General features: G+C 43.5%; 1 pseudogene; it reads left to right on the forward strand.

Moving 5' to 3' along the window:
* Nucleotides 1-16,499, forward strand: part of LOC149018576 (uncharacterized) — a 29,838-nt pseudogene extending 13,339 nt beyond the window's left edge.
* Nucleotides 16,500-17,413: the final 914 nt, after the last annotated feature.

Raw genomic sequence — 17,413 nt, forward strand, 5'->3', positions numbered from 1 at the left:
GCAAATGCAAGTGCAAGTGCAAGTGCGAGTGCAAGGCCTTTTGTTCGAAGCCCTCTGTTGCGCCACCCCTGTTGGATCCAGCCAATCTGTTTGCTTCTCTCTGCAAGCAAGCTGGTCATTTTGCTCGTGCTGTCCGAAGCGGCCCTTGACACCGCCTGCCCCGGTGGTGAAGAGTGCTCCTGCTCCTCCCTCGGTAGAGTTTTCGGTATTTCGATCTTGAGCGGGATCCAAGCCATGATGTGATTACGGGTACATTGTTAGTCGCTTCTATTTGCATTTGTCTTATTTGATACGGGTGCATCTCATTCGTTCATGTCATCTGCATTCATCAAGAAGACTAACCTAATCCTCGAGAAGTTGTCTAGTTGTTTATTGATTAGTACACCTACTGGTCTGTTGTGAAACTAGATAAGGGGTTATCTAAATGTCTGTGTTGATTGGTGAGAAGAACTTGGAAGCCAATTTTGTGATTCTTGACATGAAGGACTTCGATGTTATTTTGGGAATTGATTGGTTGACGGCCCACAAAGCTGTGTTCCTTTGTTCCTCAAAGAAGATTCAGTTCCATATTTGTGGAAGTCCGGTCTTTGAATTTCGAGGTGAAAAGAGAAGGGTTTGTAAGAAGGTCTTTATCTGCTTGATGCAAGTCTATGCCCTAGTGGATGATGCTTCATCGAAGGCAAGGGTATAGTGGAGAAAGAGTCGATGAAGTCGAGTTGTCCTGCGACTTTGTTGATGTCTTCCACGATGATCTATCGGGAGTGCCTCCGGACGAGAGATGTCGAATTCTCTATTGATCTCGTCCCCGGTGCCGCTCCGGTATCTAAAGCTCCGTATAGGATGGCTCCTCTGAGTTGAAAGAGTTGCAAAATCAGTTGAATGAGCTCATTGATAGAGGTTTCGTGCAGCCCTAGTGTGTCACCTTGGGGAGCTCCGGTCTTGTTCGTCAAGAAGAAAGACGGTAGTATGCGCTTGTGCATCGACTACCGTGAGTTGAATAAGTTGACTATCAAGAATAGATATCCGCTGCCCCGAGAATCGATGATCTCTTCGATCGGTTGAAGGGTGCGGTTGTGTTCTCGAAGATTGACTTAAGGTCCGGATATCACCAATTGAAAGTGAAGTCTAGTGATATCTTCAAGACAGCTTTCGAACGCGGTATGGTCACTACGAGTTTAGAGTCATGCCTTTCGGATTGACCAATGCTCTGCGGTGTTCATGGACCTCATGAACCGAGTATTTCATGATGTGCTTGATAAGTTTGTGATTGTTTTCATTGATGACATCTTGATCTATTCGAAGAGCGAAGAAGAGCATGCGAGTCATCTAAGTTTCACTTTGCAAAGGTTGCGGGAAAGAAGTTGTTTGCTAAGTTTAGCAAGTGTGATTTACGGCTTAAGAGAGTGGTTTTCCTTGGTCATGTAGTTTCAGCCGAAGGTATTCGTGTCGATCTGAAAAGGTCCAAGCTGTGGCTGATTGGGAGAGACCGAAGTCGATAACGGAAATAAGAAGTTTTCTTGGATTGGCGGGTTACTACCGAAGGTTTATTGAGAACTTTTCTCGGTTGGCTGCTCCTATGACTAAGTTGACCGGGAAAGAAGAGAAGTTTGTTTGGTCGGCGCTTTGTGAGAAGAATTTCCAAGAGTTGAAAGATAGATTGACAAGTGCCCCGGTTTTGACTATACGATAGTTCCGGTGGTATGACAGTTTATACCGATGCGTCAAAGATTGGTTTGGGTTGTGTCTTGATGCAACATGGCAAGGTCGTAGCCTATGCTTCTCGGCAATTGAAGGATTATGAGCGGAATTACCCCACTCACGATCTAGAACTTGCCGCCGTTGTCTTTGCTTTGAAGATTTGGAGACATTATCTTTACGGTGAGAAGATTGCCATTTTCACGGATCATAAGAGTTTGAAATACTTCTTTACCCAAAAGGAGTTGAACATGAGACAAAGGAGATGGTTGGAACTCGTCTCCGATTATGATTGTGATATTCGGTATCATCCTGGGAAAGCAAATGTTGTTGCCGATGCTCTTAGTAGGAAGAACCAGGAAGAAGACTTTGGATTTAAATGCTTTGAGTTTACCATTGTGGTCTTCTATTGAGAGTTTTGGTTTGGAAATCGTCCCGAGAATTCTGATTTTATTCTTTACGCCATGACGGCAAGATCTGGTCTTAGAGATAAGATTGTTGCTCTGCGGAGAGTTACGATCAAGAGTTTTTGACCAAAGTTGAGAAGATTTCTTCGAATCCTGAGTCGGATCCCGACTTTGGTATATCCATGGATGGTGCTTTGTTGTTTAGAGGAAGGCTGTGTGTGCTGCCAAGCGATGAAGTTAAGAAAGAAATATTGAAGGAAGCACACCAGTCGGTCTTTCTTTGTACACCGGGAAGCACCAAGATGTACAAGGACTTGAAGGAACATTTTTGGTGGATTGGTCTAAAGGCGGATGTTGATGATTTTGTTGCCAAGTGTGAGACTTGCCAACGTGTGAAAGCCGTCCGACAACCTCCATCTGGATTACTTCAACCCCTTCCTATTCCTAGTTGGAAGTGGGAAGATATCTCCATGGACTTTGTGACTAGCTTGCCTCGGACAAGTAAAGGCAATGACACTTTGTGTGGGTGATTGTTGATAGGTTGACCAAATCAGCCCATTTCATTCCTATGAAGATCACTCATACTCTGGATAAGCTAGCCAGGCTTTATGTGGATAATGTGGTTCGTCTGCATGGTGTGCCTTTGAGTATTGTTTCGGATCGTGATCCTAGGTTCACCTCAAGGTTTTGGAATAGTTTGCGGAAGGCCTTGGGAACCCAATTGAACTTGAGTACAGCTCATCATCCACGGTCGATGGACAATGCGAGCGGACAATTCGGACATTGGAAGACATGCTCGGATCTTGTGTGGTGGATATGGGTGGTAATTGGGATGAACACCTAGCTTTGGTTGAGTTTGCCTATAACAACGGTTATCAAGCAACAATAGGCATGGCTCCATTCAAGGCTTTGTATGGTAGTACTTGTAGGACACCTTTGTCTTTGGTGAGGCAAGGTGAAAGAAAAGTCTTAGGTCCTGAGATGATTGAAGCTACAAGTGCTATGGTAGATATGATAAGAGAAAGGATTAAGTACGCCTTGATCGAGGCAGAAATCTTATCTTGATAAGAGAAGGACCGATTTGGAATTTCAAGTTGGAGAGAAAGTCTTTTGAAGGTCTCACCAATGAAGGGTGTGATGAGATTCAATGTTAAGGAAAGCTTAGCCCTCGTTACATTGGACCTTTCGAGATTTTGGAAAAGGTTGGACCTGTTGCGTATCGATTAGCATTACCTCCGTCTCTTGCTGGTGTGCACAATGTGTTCCATATTTCGATGCTCCGAAAATACATAGAGAATCCGGAACACATTTTGCAGCAAGCACTGAAGGACTTAGTGCTTGATTTGACCTATGATGAAGAACCGGCCGAAATCCTGGATAGGAAGGACAAGCAGCTGCGGAATCGCGCCATTCCTTTGGTGAAGATTCGGTGGAAGAACCATACCCCTGAAGAAGCTTCTTGGGAGAAGGAAGAAGACATGAAGGAGAAGTTTCCTTACCTCTTTGGAAGCACGGAGTACGCTTTCAATTTCGGGGGACGAAATTTCTTTAAGGGGGGGAGAATGTGAAACCCAGCCCTAACCTTGACCCGGAAACCTTGTTATTTGTAGGTCCGATGACCCGAAGTAAAGTAAGAAGTCAGCTTTGGGCCATCCCAGTAGAGGACTTGGTGTCTGGCTTTGAATCCATGAAGGTTGATGATGAGGTTCTATTTATGGAAACAGAATCCTGATGAAGATCTAATTAGTTGATGGACTTGGAGTGCTCTCTATCTTGGTTTGAAGGCATTTCTACCTACTAGGTAAGTCACTTGACTTGTGTGCAAAACCCCTTTAGGTTTGGATTTGATCTGGGCCTTCAATTCCCTGTTTTGGCCTTCTTTATCGCATTGGTCGGTGATTGGTCGGCTGGGCCAGTCGACCAATCCACTCGACCAATGGGTGCTGTCTTTGGCAATTAGGTTGATTCTTGCTCTATTTAAGTCTAACCTCGAGTCCACTTCGTATTTGCTGCCTCCAAACCCTTTGGAACGAACCAAAGACCTCTGCAAGTCATCTCTCTTGCATCCTTGGAGTTTTCTTGGCGGATCTTCGTCAGAACTCTTCTTTTTGCATCAAAAGGTATGTCTACTCTCTCTTCTTCTCCTACATCTTTGTTTTTCTTTCCTTTTTGAGTTGAGACAGTAGAAGAGATGCTGCATTCTCTGTTGCAAACATCTCTGAACATGTTCTCATGATCATCCTAAGGATTTAAGGCTAGAACAATGATCTTAACCATGATCATTGCAAGCTTTTGAAGGATTCATGATCGAACCATGATTTAATCTCTGTTAATTTCCTAATCTGAATTCTGATCTCTTTGGATCTTCTTTCATTGATCATGTTAGTGGTTAATGGTTGTGTTTTTCTTTCTATGATCCATAATCCATAGAATTCTAGTTGTTCTCTTCTACCTTACTATGTGTTCTTCATGATGCATGATAGTACATATATGGTAGGTTTTATTTCCTTATTTAGATTTATGCTTCTAAGCCTTATTCCATGAAGACCTATGCATGTTTTCATGTTTTCATTTCCAAAAGCAATGATCCATCCTCCTATTGTTCTTGTCCTTGTTTTCTATTTCAAAATTCATCAAGATCCATGTTTGATTTATTTATGGTAACTTTTTGTTTCCTAATTTGGATCTTGATACCTTGATTTGATTAGTGTTTTGAGGTCCCCTATATGCTAGAATACTACTGATGTAGTCTACCCCTTGATTAGTACCCTTTTGAACCACCAAATTCGGATTTCATATCTCAAAACTCTGATTTTCTAAGCTCATCTGCATTGGTCGGTTGATTGGTCGTTGGACCACTCGACCAATCCACTCGACCAATGAGTTCGGCAACTCCCGAGAATTGGTCTGTTTCGGATGCTTTGCTATATTTTCTGTTAGGGATCTTTCCTAATATGTTGTATATACTTGTTTAGGACCTTCTTCTCAAGTTTGCCAAGATCTTACTTGATTTCTTAGGATTCTTTGCGAGTTATAAAAGGTAAGGATGGTTATTTCTTTAATTACATAGATAGCATGAATCTAGTTTCTATATTTGAATATCATTAATATGTTTCCTAAATTAGATTCTTACAATGATATACTACTGTTGCATAACTTTGATTACAGTAGCATTACTTATTCATATTGAATTGATTCATGTATGATTTACTTACCAATGTTATACAAGTGATTGTAAATATTGATTTCTTTCCATATATGGAGTTACCATATATGTGATGATATGAATTGATGCATGTGTATGCTTACGTATGGTTTGGAAAGGAGAGGTGTCCTTTTGACATTTCTGTCCTTGGACTACTACGGGAATATTATGGGATGTTTCCGGAGATGCCCTCTGGACACCTTCCTAAACTGTTGGATGACATATATAGGATTGTCTAGTAGTGTTTGGCTAGGATGTCTGTTATGTCGGACCCTAATCGGAGGGGTATTGAGACCGAACGACCCGTGGTAGCAATGGGGATTCATGGGCGCTCAAGACCGGTAACCAACCCGTGAGAGGACAGGAATCACATTGTGGGGGCCATTTATTGGTAGGGTTGCATATGGTTAGACTTGGGCTCACGGGCGCTTAAGACCGGTAACCAACCCGTGAGAGGACGTGAGAGCTTCCCGTTTACCATATGTGGATGATCAATAGGGTTGGTGAGTCCGTAGTCAGGGACTATGAGGACTCTAGTGTGAAGGATACCGGAAAGGATCGTCGGGGACGAGGAATGGAAGTATCTGGATCGACTTGATGTAACCAAGTAGAAGACTTGCATTTGGCTAGGTATTACACGACATGCGCCGGTACTTATACCAAATGGTTGTGAGAGAGTGTGTTGACTTAACCCCCTGCCAAGGTTTGTCTGAGGGATGAAGGACCCATTACCAACGGCTGCTCAAGACCGGTGAAATGATCCGTGAGAGAATCCAAGATATCTTAAATGGTTGAGGATGTGAGTGGACTTTCCTAAAGAAGTACGGTGCTATGACTTAAAGCATGTCTGCCAATAGAGACCAGCATACATAGAGTTAGAATCATTCATTCATTGTTTGTCTCATATCATATTGCATTTATGTTTGTTACGGAATTCTGCCATTTATGTTATTATGGATTTTAAGCGCCTTCTTGAGTTTCTTTGAAACTCATTCCTTTATTGTACAATGTTGTTAGACTATCCTGCAGTACTGAATACTATGACGGTCCCTATGAGGAAGCGCAAGGCGAAGAGACATATCTCCGGGGAAGGTGATTGCGGTTACCACAATTACTTTGAAGATCCTAAGGGGGGTTTGTGCCCGGCGGGGGGGTTGGGCGGCCCTTGGGGGGGGGGGGCGGGGGGGTTTTTATTGGGTCTCCCCCTACGAGGGGGGGGGCCGCGGAGGGGGGAATAGTTTAGTTCCCCACTGCTTTGGGTGTGGGGGTTTGTTTTTTTTTTTTTTTTGTTTTTCTTTCCTTTTTGGTTTTGGGGGGGGTTTGTGTGTTTTTTTTTTCTTTTTGTTTCCCTGCTTTTTTTTTTTTTTCCTTTTTTTTTTTTTTTTTTTCTTTTTTTTTTTTTTTTTTTTTGTTTTTTTTTCCCCCTTCCTTTTTTTTTTTTTTTTTTTTTTTTTTTTTTTTTTTTGTTGGGGGGGGGGGTGGCGGCGCGCCCCGTTTTGGTGGGCGGGGGCTCGCTCGCGCGTGTGGGGGGGGGGGGGGGGGGGGGGGGGCGTGACACCTTTCGTCCTTCGGCCTACTTCCGTATTCCTTGTACTCCAACAACAGCTCTATCAACGGGGTTTTGTTCTCTCTTTTTCCCCCGAAACGTTTCCGAACAAGTGAGTGTTTTGTTTTCCCTCTCTTTCCCCCCCTGTGGGGCGCGCGGTGGTCCTTGCTGGGGTTTAGTTTGTTGTTTTGTCTGAAGTTTAGAAAACTAGGGTTTCCCCCCTATTGTTGTCATTTATTTCTGTACTGATACGGCTTTTTTTTTTTTTTTTTGCATAGTGGCTCCCAAGATCAACCCGAACTTTATCAGAGCAAAATCTTGCAAGAAAATCGTTCCTTCGGTGGTGGTTGGGGCCGGTGCGGTGGTTTCAGCTAGTGAATCCTCCAAGCGTAAGGCGGCTGCTGCCGGTGAATCTTCAAGTCGGATTCCCGCAGTTTCTGGTGATGCCGTCCTGCGCCTCCTTTGCCCGAAGTGATCGCTCGTCTTTCCCGGGAAGATCTTGATCACTCCGTTGCCGATGGTGCTTGCCGGCGCTCCTGTTGGTGAGCTTTGTTGGTGCACCCCCGAAGGAGACTCTTCGGGCATACGAGGCAACTATGTTGGCGTCTGATGAAGGTGTGGTCCCAGCAGGTGCTGCTCCTATTTCTAACTCTAGTGCTTGTTTGGCATCCTCCTCCTCTCCTTCCGAGTTGGAGGATTTTGCCACTAGGAAGCGCCGTCGGGTGACAAGTGATGAAGCTCATCCTTCTCTTGGTGTAGCTCATCCTTCTCATCCTTCGCTTGAATTAGTGTCAAACGAGTTTGACGGAGCGTTGGAATGGTGTCTTGCTGCTCGAATGACTTACGAGAGCGCAGTTCTTTCCAAACTTCCGGATGAAGTCTTTACGAAGTCCTTTGGTGATGTAAGTCTTTCTTCATTATCCCTCGATTCTGAAAAATTACTTTTCTGCTCCTTGCTAACTCGGAAGTTGTTTGCGGGAGTCTTCTTTGTAACTTCCACAACCAAGTGGAAGCGGTTTCTAGGCTCGATGGATTGAGCAATGAAGTTTCTAGGCTTCGGGAAATCTCGAAGCTAAAGATGTTGAGATTGCTCGCCTTCGGAATCTAGCTTGGGAGGTGGCGGGAGAAAAAATTCGATGATTGGTCGTCTTCGGTCGGACTTGGATGATGCCGGGGAGAAGATCCGGCGGCTGGAGCGAACAGTTGGAAAGTCGGGAGCCAAAGGATGCGAAACGTTACACGAAAGGCAAGCTGTCGTTCCTTTGCCCGAATCCCTTCCAAGCGATGTTCGCAGAGCCTGCGTCTTCAAGTATTTACACGGTAAGCCTTTTGTTGATATGCTGAATGCTTATAACTTGCGGGCGTACCGGGATGGTGAGAACGAAGTATGGGAATCAATATTAAGGAAGGATCCTCATTTTGATACGACTCCCTACGGTGCTTGTTTGCCATCCTGAAGTATTTACCGACACGGGTATTCCTCCTCCGATTGGACCAAGGATAAGATTGATCCTCCACCTTCCGATCCAGATATTATGCAATATCTGGAAGATTCTCCTGTTTATTCTCCCTGGAAGAAGTCAATTATGACGAGCTTGTCTTGAATGCGAGTTTGGTCGAGGACCATACTTCTCTGGACAAAATTTGGACAAAGAGTATGAAATTGCGGAGGATTTTATGCATACCGAAATATTTTTGTAATCCTCATTTCTTCTCTTCTTTTCCTTGAATCCCCACCAATGGTTGACTCATATGTTTGTTCTAGCAAAGTCGCGTCGATCTTGTATAACTTCTTAACGAGTCACCTATGATGACTTTCTTCTTTGATCGAAGATTGTATCCAGCTCTTGTAATTGTTTTGATACTGGCCTCTTTGGATCTTTTGAAGAAATAAGAAATTACTTTATCTTTGAACTTTGCTAGCCACTTGAATCGCCGTTGCATTAGGTCTTAGTTGTTTGAAACAATGCCTTTACGGACCCTTAAGGATTTCCGGAGAAATACAATAAGTGCGAGAAGGAACTCACTCGGGTTTTAAACCGATGCCTTTACTTAAGGATTTCCGGAGAAATACAATAAGTGCGAGAAGGAACTCACTCGGGTTTTAAACCGATGCCTTTACTTAAGGATAATTCAAAAATTCAATAAGTCTCGAAGGAACTCACTCGGGTTTCAAACCGACGCCTTGCAAAAGGAACTCACTCGGATTTTCATCCGATGCCTCGACTTAAGAAAGTTCGAAAAATTTCCATAAGTGTTGAAGGACCCCCACGAATTTTCATCCGATGCCTTATAGTTGGATCTTGTTCTTGAATGTGGTGTATGATGCCCCCCAATCAAAAGATAGTTTGTTGAAAGCCAAAAATTGCATTGATTGAGTTGAAAATGATTACATCGCGAACAAAATTTGAAATCATCCTCAAGGATAAAACTTTTTGAGATGCCTAGCATTCCACGAACGATCCAACTCTTTACGGGTATTGATGTTCTTCGACTTTGTAAGCTCTGAACCGACCGGTTTCACAACCATATAAGGTCCTTCCCGGGAAGGGTCCAATTTTCTTTGGTGACGCGGGTCGGAAGCTAGGGTGTTTCTCAACACCAAATCTCCGGCTAAGTACCGAACGATTCTTCACTCGAGTATTATAATGAGACGCTATCCTTCTTTGATAATGTTGAGTTCGTGCTATTGCCTTTGCCCGAACTTCGTCCAACAAATCAAGACTATCAAGCAGTCCTTGTTCATTTGCTTTTTCCTCGAACTCACGATCCCGTAACGTCCCTGCCATTATCTCCCTTTGGTGCCAATGCTTCGGATCCATATGCCAACTTTGAATGGAGTTTCTCCTGTGGGTGTTCGAACCGTAGTTCTATAAGCCCACAGTACATTATGAAGTTCTTCGACCCAAGAAGCTTTGTCGGCTTCGAGTCTTCTCTTTATTCCTTCCGGTGGCGTTCGGTTAGTAACCTCTACCTGTCCATTGCTTTGGGGGTATGCCACGAGGACATACGATGCTCGATCATATATGTTCCACGAGAATTGCTCAAATTGTGGACGGTCGAAGCGAGTACCATGGTCGGTGACAATAATCTTTGGAATCCCAAAGCGATATATGATTGATTCAAGCACAAATTTCTCCACTTTTTTCTCGGTAATTGCCGCCGGTGCAGCTTCTACCCATTTTGTGAAGTAATCAATTGCTACTATCGAGATATTCCCGTCCACTTTGATGCCTTGGTGAATTTGCCCATGATATCAATTCCCCACATTGCAAAGGGAATGGGATTTAGAATTGAAGTCATAGTTTCCGCCGGGCGCTTCGATCTTGTAGCATGAATTTGTGAGTTACCACATCGACGAACGTACTCCATAGCAGCCTCTTGGACCTTAGGCCAATATAACCCAAGTCTTAGAATTTTGTGGGCCGGGGCTCGGCCACCCATGTGAGCTCCACAAATTCCTTCATGAACCTCGGCCAAAGCTGATTTTGCTCCTTCGGGGCCTATACATCTCATAAGGGGTCCAGCATAAGATCTTTTGTATAGTCTCCCATTACGAATGACAAATCTAGCTGATCGAATCTTGATCAACCTTGCCTCTCTTTGGATCCTCGGGTAATTTGTCATCCCTTAGATACTCGATTATTGGATCCATCCAGCAACGTTCTGCTTCAATATAAGAAATTTCTTTCTCATGATAACTTGGAAAAGTTATCTCTTCAATGTAGACCGAAGGGTCTAGATTCTTTTCCTTGGCATTGGCTAGTCGGGATAGCTCATACCTTGCATTGAATTTTCATTCCTCGAAATGCTGAGATATCTTCAAATTCCGAAATTGGTTTTGAAATGCTGCACTATCTCCCGATATTTTTGCAAGCGTGGTTCTTTAATGCCATACTCCCCCTGGACTTGGTTGACTATAAGTTGAGAGTCACTATAAATAGTAACATCTGCAATAGATAATGCTTTTGACAACCGAAGTCCCTGCTATCGAGCCTCATATTCCAGCCGTTATTACTTGCATCAAATGCGAATCTCAAAGCATATCGAATAATAAATCTGCTGGACTTTTTAATAGAATTCCAGCTCTGCTCCATCTTTATTACTCGAACCATCCACATATACCTCCCAAGTGGTTGGTATAATGGGATCCTCAATGGTGGGTTCCCTTTGGTGCGGTAGTTTCTACTACAAAGTCGGCTAATGCCCGAGCCTTGATTGCGAGTTACGGGCTTAAAGCTCACTTGGAACTCGGCTTGAGCTCAACCGACCAGGACACCATCCTTCCGGACAAATCGGGTTTGTTAAGAACTTTACTAAGAGGAAAAGTTGTAAATACCTCAATTGGATGAGCCTTGAAAATATGGCCTTAGCTTCTGGCGGCCATCATGAGAGCAGAGCTTGCTTCTCAATCTGCGAATATCTCGTCTCCGCATCTAGCAACACGTGGCTTACATAGTAAATCGGCCCTTGTTTTTTATCTTTTCCCGAACAAATGCTTGACCGCCGAAAGGGACGTCGCTAGATATAGCTGTAATATTTCCCCCTTCTGCAGTGCCGGACGGGATCGGTGGTTGTCCAAGTGCTTCTTTTAATTCCTCGAAAGCTTTACGGCACTCTTGAGTCCACTTTGCTTCCTTACTGCCCTTCGGGTCTTTAAGTGCCTTGAAGAAAGGCAAACATTTTTCTCAGGACTTGGAGATAAATCGATTTAAAGCGACAACTCTCCTGTCAAACATTGTACATCCCGAACGGTTTTGGGAGCCTCCATATCAATCGAGCTTGTATTTTGGCGGGATTAGCCTCAATTCCCCTCTGTGATACCATGAAGCCCAAAAATTTGCCCGAGGAGACTCCAAAGGCACATTTTTTACGGGTTTAGCTTCATTTGATGTTTCCGTGATCTTGAGAAAACCTCGGTCAAATCTGCAATATGATTTGCTTTTGTAAAGCTTTTCACTAGCATGTCGTCAACATAAGCTTCAACATTCTTTCCTATCAGCTCTTTGAAAATCTTGTTGACGGCCCTACGATATGTTGCTCCTGCATTCTTGAGGCCAAAAGGCATGACCTTGTAATAATAGCTCTCACGATCAGTCATGAAAGCCGTATACTTCTCATCCTCCTTATTCATAAGGATCTGATTATACCACTGAGTAGGCATCCATGAAACTTAAAGTTTCATATCCTGCGATCGCATCTATCAAGAGGTCAATCCGAGGCAGCGGGTAGCAATCTTTTGGGCAAGCTTTGTTTAGATCTGTGTAGTCTGTACACATCCTCCACTTCCCATTCGCCTTTTTTACCATTACCACGTTGGCCAACCAAGTTGGGCACTCAATTGGTTCTATGAAACCAGAATTCTTAAGTTTTTCAACTTCGCCCGAACGGCTTCATACTTTTCAATGGAGAAATTTCTTCTTTTACGTATCCTTTGGTTTCGCCTTAGGGTCTATCCGAGTTTGTGCTCTGCAATGGCCCGATCGATTCCGGGCATGTCCTCGGCGAGACCATGCGAATACATCTTTATTCTGTTGAAGAAATAACTTCAACTCATCTTTAAACTCTTCCATTTGTTCGGACCCGATATAAGTAATCTTTTTCTCATCCTCGGTACACAGCTGGATTTGCTCCAGCTTCTCCTTTGGTTCGGGTCTTTGCATCTCTGTCTCTTCCCGATCATCTCGAACTTCTATGGGGAGGGCGGTTACCTTCCTCGGGCCCTCCTTGTCTTTTAAATAGGCAACATAACACTTCGAGAGATCTTCGAGTCGGAGGAGACTTGACCAATTCCCATATCGAGTCGGGAATTTTATCTTGAGGTGTTTTGTTGAAACAATAGCACCTATCTTGGATAAAGATGGTCGCCGAGGATCATATTATAGGCTGGTAGTTCCCGAACCACCAAAAAATTGATTCGGACAGTTGTTTCCTTAGGAAAACTTCCAATGGATAAATCCAAGCTGGACCGATCCTTCCGCCACTGAGATGACCTGCAAAGCCATATAGATGTGTGGATGAAGGTTTCATCAAGTCCTGATCCACCTTCAATTTTTGATACACTTCGTAGGAAATTAGGTCAGCTGCAGACCCTGTATCAATCAAAACTCTATGCACTTCCCGCCGTGCAATCTCTACCTTGATGACTATAGCATCATCATGAGGTAAACAAACATCTCTTTCGTCTTCCTCGCTAAAGGTGATAGAATCTTCACCATTCAGCTTCTTCCGCTTCTGCGTCTCTCCGGTTCCAACAAATTTGGATTTTGTTTCCAGACTCCGGAGTGATTCGGGCTCTGGTCCCCCGAAGATGGTAAGGATCGGTGACCGAGTAGCTTCAATCACCTCCTTGCCTTTCTTAGACTTCGGGGCCTCCCTTGATCGTTCCGAACTAACCGAACGATCCCTTTTTGGAGCAGCCGCACGTGGCTCACGTGGCTCCTCCCTTCTCCTGCTAACAAAACTGGACAGATGTCCCTGAGATATCAATCTCTCAATATCTGCCTTCAGATGACGACAGTCATTAGTATAATGACCATAGTCCTTGTGGAATCGGCAATACTTTTCCCGATCTGCTTGCTCTCCGGGTTTCAAAAGAATTTTAGGCGGCCACTTTAAAATATTTTTTCTTTTGAGGATATTCAAAATATCAGCCCGAGGAGCATTCAATGGAGTGTACTCACTTTTACCAGGGGACCTTTGGCGCCAAGGCTGGGATTTTCCAACCCGATCGCGAACATTTTTCTTTGGCTTAGCTTCTGCTCGGGAGCCTTTTGTTCCTTATTGGAGACTTTATTATCTCCTTGGCGCGCATCTAGAATCTCCATGACTTCAGCACTGCACGGCATCTCTGTACCAACTCGGCATAAGTCGCGAGGCATATCCTGTAGTAATAACTCCGGGAGTTTCCGATTAGTGAGTCCGTGAATAGAGCGATTCGGCTACTTGTTCATCCAAATTTTCTATCTCCATCGTCACTTTGTTGAATCTTTTGAGAAACTCTCGATCGATTCGCTCTTTCCTTGTTTGACGATAAACAAGGTTTCTTCCGTTTTCTTGACCTGTATCCCACTCTGGAATCGCCCTATGAATTGGCGCGCCAATTCGTCAAAGTTTACGATCCTTCCGAGAGGGAGGTTAGAAAACCACTTTTGTCTTTGCTCCGATTAGAGATGAACCAAAAACCACATAAAATTTCATCGGAATTACAGAAAGCTGCCATGGTGCAGTTGGTAATAGCCGATGTGAGCTGTTGGATCTCCGGAGCCATCGAATGTTGAGAAGGTAGGCAAACGGAAGTTATGGGGAAACCGATATCCCGCAATTGGCTCGGCAAAGGGAGTCTTCCGAATGAGTGAGTAAATATCCTCGATTATTCTTCCCTTAGCCAACTGCCCTAATTTCTCATTGATGTTGGCCAATTCTTGACCAATCCGGGTCGGGTGATCTTCGACAATATGATCACGACCTCGATTAACACGATCATCCCGTGCTACTCGATCATCACGAACAGCCCGTCCTTCCGAGCATTCCTCTCGTCCGAAGCTGCTCGATCATCACGAACGGTTCTTCGACGGTGGGTGAGTGAGTTCTTACCCCTGTATCCAACCTTGTGTTTGAATCGGTTGTACTCTCTTGCGGTGCTGTCGAACCGATCGTCTCGCCTCGGTTGATCATCGATCCTCCGAAGTCCTCGGTCTCCTTCACGGAAATTCGATCAATATTCCGGTCTTCGACCCGTCTCTGGTCACGTGGCAATGCACGTCTCCCTGAATCGCGTTGATCGGGCTCTTGTGGTAAAACCACTCGTGCGGTGAGCATGCGGAGTGCTTGGCTCACCTCCAAGAGTTGAATCTTTACCTGATCCAATTGATCTTGGATTGTATCGGGGAGGAGGATTACGTCCTCCCTGGCCACCATCCACCTCGATAGGATTTTGGCTTTCTGGGGAATATCCGGATTATTCACTCCGGGGATCGAACACCGGAATTGCATTGTGCGGCGGCTGCTGCTGGCTGCTGATCTAGTCACCATGGCTTTTCAAGTCGTTTCCCACAGACGGCGCCAATTGATGCGTCCAAAATCTGCTCGGCCCTTGGATCTCCACGTGATGTCCTGCCAAAACGAAAGCGTCGGATGTGGCCCGACCGCTGGGGTCGGGAGTCCACCTCCGAAGGCTAAGTCGGTTGATGAACTTAATCACAAACGGCTCTGCTAGAAGCGCGAGCTAAGGAATGAAGAAGCGGGAAAGGAGATCTAGATAGCGAGATCGGCGATAGTTTAGGTCTATCGGTATGTATCCGAACTTGAGTCTCGAGATAGTATTCTTTTTTCGTCGATTATCCCCCCCCTCACCTTGTATGGTAGTGAGGTTTATATAGAGTGTACCTTCGAATCTCCTTCGTTGGATGCACTTGAGCCTTCCTCGGGTAGTCGTTGGATCTTATCTGTTAGATCCGTTGAGCGATAGACTTCTACTAGTTTGGGCTAGTAGAGGACTCCTGAGATAACCTTTAGGTTATACGATGTTTATCCAAACAGCAAGGGGCGGGGCACCGGTTCTCTCCATCTCGACCGGGGTCGAGGGTCGGACCAGGTATGAACCCGGTCGGATCATAAACTCTCCATATCACTACAATTAAAATCCGAAGAAGAGAAGTCCTGACCAATGTCCAAATTATTACAAATAAAAGTTGAACCTGATATCAAATTAAAACAGTGACTAACAGGTTGCAAATCAGAACCCAAACAAAAATCAGCCCCATGTAAATCAACCATCTCTGTAATCACAGGTGACTTGGAACCCATAGCTAAATTCTTTGGAACAAAATCTGAACTGGAATCAAGCAATGGAACAATAAAGAAAAAGAGTAGCTATGACAACCTCTGCAGTAAACAGCCCCATATGTCATTCTCCACCATCGAAACTTTTTATTAACTTTTTCTGAAGGTCTCATTTTATCTATTTTATTAGAACATATGTCATTTACTTTTTTAGATGGAACCAATCTACAACTCACCATCTTCTAATGATGCCAACAAGAGAGGAAAAAATCAAACTTGGAACCCATACATGGACAAAACTTTGTTTGAGTTCTTAGATAGTCAAGTTGCAGATGGCAAAAAAATCCCAAAATGGCTTTAAAAAGACAACATATGTACAAGGAGCCCAGGTTATTAATGCTGCCCATGGATTGAATCTCAATAAAGAACATGTACGGAATAGAGTTTAAAAGCTTGAAGAAAATCTTCAGAACAATCCTTTCCATTATCAACACCAGTGGATTTGGTTGTAGTTCTAAACTCAAGCAATTCACATACCATGAAGAAAGTGTTTGGGGTTTTGGTAAGTTACTTCCTTATATAGTTTATATTGGACATTATCATTGACTTATATTGTGTATTGAATTCAAATATGTTTCTTATTTTGCAAAAGTATCCTGAAGTCAAACTTTTTCTCAACAAAAAATTTGAGTTCTTTGAGATTTGGGAAAATATTTTTGGTGAGGACACCACAACTGGGCAATGGGCTCGAACTCAAAGTAGTAGTCAAACTTACTACCAGAACCAAGCAGAAGCAATGGATGGGGATCAAATCAACTTTGGTGATATTCCAATGGGGTCAAAAGTGAATGAGTCACAATAAAATTTCTCTTCATCCCAAATTCCAATTACACAATCTTTTGGAGAGGGAACTAGTCATCAAGGTCAACCTACTCCTCCATCAAAACAGAGGGAGAGACGAGGTGTGTACACTCAACAGATGACCAATATTGCTCAAAATTTAAATATGATGGCAAATGCCTTTCAAGAGAAGGATTTGACACCAGTGCTTTCTGCCATACAAGAGATCCTTGATGTTCTTGATGATATTGTTGAAATGTCATTTGAATATTTGATGAAAGCAAATGTGTTCATGACATATGACGTTTCACGTAGAGCATCATTTCTCCAAAGGTTATGGCAACCTCAGAACAACGGTGGATAGAAAAATTTCAAATTTATGGAGACTTTGTTTTTTGGTACAAGGTTTATATTATAAGAAAACCTTAAACATATAAGTATTTTGGTATTAGATTTATTTACAATAAACTGTTTCAACATTTGTGGAATGTGGACTCCCTTAAGAGAGTTAGTCTTATAGATGAATGGAACATGGTAATGGAAATTGTGAAAAAAACTTGATGGTGAGATGGGTCATTTTCAACCCAAAATTCTAAATTGGCCGTAGTTTTAAAAAAATTTCTTAGGCAGAAGGCCCAGAACAAAGAAATGTTGAGGCCCTTGTGCTATTTTTCATAGCTTTTATTTTTGGTTTTTTTTTTTTATAAATAATTTTGAGATCTCAAGGGCACATTAAAGAGTTCATTTTACTGGACAACTTGCCAAGCAATTCTGAAAACTTTTCTGAGGTCTATGCATTATTTTGTATCTAGATTACCATCGGAAATGCCTAATCTTACTATTGATTGATGGGTTTTTATTTGCAGCAGCCGTTGTTGGCTGCTGCCAACAGTAGAGATTTTGCTACATGTACAAAAGCCAATCGAACGGTGTAGG

The sequence above is a fragment of the Hakea prostrata genome, chromosome 4 (genome assembly GCF_041222555.1).
Source record: "Hakea prostrata isolate BN-2017 chromosome 4, UWA_Hpros_2, whole genome shotgun sequence".
In the NCBI taxonomy this organism is placed as follows: Eukaryota; Viridiplantae; Streptophyta; class Magnoliopsida; order Proteales; family Proteaceae; genus Hakea; species Hakea prostrata.